Here is a 2,496-nt window from a genome sequence, read left to right on the forward strand (position 1 = left end):
TTTGCCGCTGAGCTAAATCCCCAGCCCCCCCTAATAATATTATATAGAGAGAGTATATATATATTTAACTGTACAAATCAAAACTATTACCTGTACAGTCAACTATAATTGGCACAATCTTCTGTAAGTAAAGGAAACATTTGGCTTTCACTAAGATTCATTTGTTTGTGAAAGGGAGATTTCACAGGCAGTGAAAGCTATTTGAACGTCCACTACCTTCTCCAATGACAATCATACAATGTCAATTTAGTATTCATAAAAATATTTAGATTCATCAGTCACAAATGGGTTGAAGCTGCCTACTGAATTCAAAGTTCTATACTAATTGAATAGGATTTTAAGACATTGTAATTCTTTTCCTCATAATGCTCATTACTTCCCTGGGAATATACTATATCAGTTAAATCATTCTTTGGGCATTCGTTCATCATATTTTAAAAATATCTAGTAGATTGCAGGTATATGGATTGCAGGCAAATTGCAGGCCTTTGTTTTCCAAACAGTTAAGTGCAGCCTAAGGAAAAGTGAACAGGTAAAAAGCGACACTATCGGAGCAGCTGGGAAGGAATAGTACACGCCACCTCTGAGGAGGTATAAAGATGACGAGGTGATGGATACTTAGAATGCAGAGAACTCTGTTTGGACTCACACAGTTGAAGAAAAGCTAAAGAGAAGTTATATTGTAGGAGCCATTGAGATAATAACATAAAAATAAATCTTCTACAGTATGGTTAATGAGAAGTCCAGAACAAAGGCTAATGTCCTAGGAGGGGAAAGACAAAAAAGTACAGGAACAACACACACACACGCGCGCGCACATGCAGGGAAAAATAACTAAGTCTCCATCTACAAAGTTGAGAAGACAAACACAGGGATGGAGCCACATGCCAAAGTTTCTATCCTCTGGGTAACTGTTTGTTTACCTTAATATAATTACAGCGGCCTCAGAGACTTTTCAGCAAGAATATTCACATCATTTCACTCTGATCGTCCTCCCATTGAGTAGTTCTTACCTATTCACATGCATGCTATGGATTTTCTACAATAATGGAAAATCTTTGAAAAGGTGAGGTTCTGCAATTAAGAATATGGCCAAGTGAAAGAGGTTTTATGGAATATTCAATTCTTCCCAAGATGATGTACTCCATTAATCAGTTTCAAGAAGTGGATCAAACAATTCCTCACCAGGTTCTCCAAATGATATTAGATAACAGAACTCTTTGACATTGACATTATTGAATATATAGGACAAATATAATAATATTAACAAGTCTTCATTTAAAAAATAAACTTGAGCCAACTTACTTGCACAAGGACGGGGCATATAGAGTTAGGTTTTCCAGTATCCATTTGAGATTTGAAAGAAAACACACCAATAAAAAAAACAAAGGGAAACTGCTACATTTATGTTGCTACAGTATAATCATTTTAATTTTGGAAGAAGTGAGTAAATTTAAATCCTATGTAGCACTGTAACATTATTCTTCACTCCCTCAATATTCCAACCAGATTACATATTGTGGCTCCCTTACTAACGCTGAGTATTAGTGGTGATGATAAATAACATGATTAAATTATACAGATAAATGCATAACTATGATTCAGGCACTGCTTTAGTTACTGTATTTGGATTTTGTCAGTCCACCTTCTGGATAATTACCTATTATGACCAGGAGTATGTGCCTCATGGTCCTCAAAGTATAGGAACCATAAGTGACGCAAGTCACCTGCTGTTTTACTCTAAAATTGATTCTGCATCTGTCTCCTCTTCCCACAGGCAATGCCTGAGTGTAGCATAGTTGCTAAAGCAGGTCAACTTTTGAGTACACAGGGTACCTTCTCCTATGGTTGATTTGGGCTCAGGGTTCCCTCAAGTCTTTGGTGTGGCTTCCTTAGAATCCAGCAGGCTAGAATGTTCCTGCTCAACCTTCCTTCCCTCTCACCTGCTCTATGAGTCAGCCTTGCTTCTCAACCAAAGCTCCTCCAGCCCTACCAGCTTCTCCATTTCCTCTCGTAGAGCTCTCCTTAGTGGTATCCTCTTGTGCTAAACTTCCTTTACCATCTGTCTCGTGGAGGACCCAGTCTGACATATCTTCTGATATTTGTATTATAATTGCACCCTTTCTACAGATTGAGAATCCACGATCTGAATAGGTTAAATAACTTTCTAAAGGCCACATCTTTTGTAAAGTGGGTAGCAGGGGTTTGAACCCAGGAATTGTGAACTCTTGAATACAATCACTCAGTAATTCCTAGAAATTCCTAGAATACAATCACTCAGTAATTCCTAGAAAACTATTGAAACCAATAAAAATACATTAGCCATACAATTAACTTCATGTAAATTTTTTTTGAGATACTAGGGATACAAGTCAGTGTCATCACACTGAGCTACATCTCCAATCTGTTTTGTTGTTGTTGTTAGTGTTTGTTTGTTTGTTTGTTTGTTTTTGAGATAGGGTCTCATTAAATTGAACAGGCTGAGCTCGAACTTGC

At 37.3% G+C, this 2,496-nt stretch overlaps 1 protein-coding gene across 2 annotated transcripts in view; it reads right to left on the reverse strand.

Annotated features, from left to right (window-relative positions):
• Nucleotides 1-2,496, reverse strand: part of Gpc5 (glypican 5) — a 1,267,099-nt gene that overhangs the window by 867,664 nt on the left and 396,939 nt on the right. The window lies entirely within an intron of this gene.

Source organism: Chinchilla lanigera, unplaced genomic scaffold (assembly GCF_000276665.1).
Source record: "Chinchilla lanigera isolate Chin_1 unplaced genomic scaffold, ChiLan1.0 scaffold00003, whole genome shotgun sequence".
In the NCBI taxonomy this organism is placed as follows: Eukaryota; Metazoa; Chordata; class Mammalia; order Rodentia; family Chinchillidae; genus Chinchilla; species Chinchilla lanigera.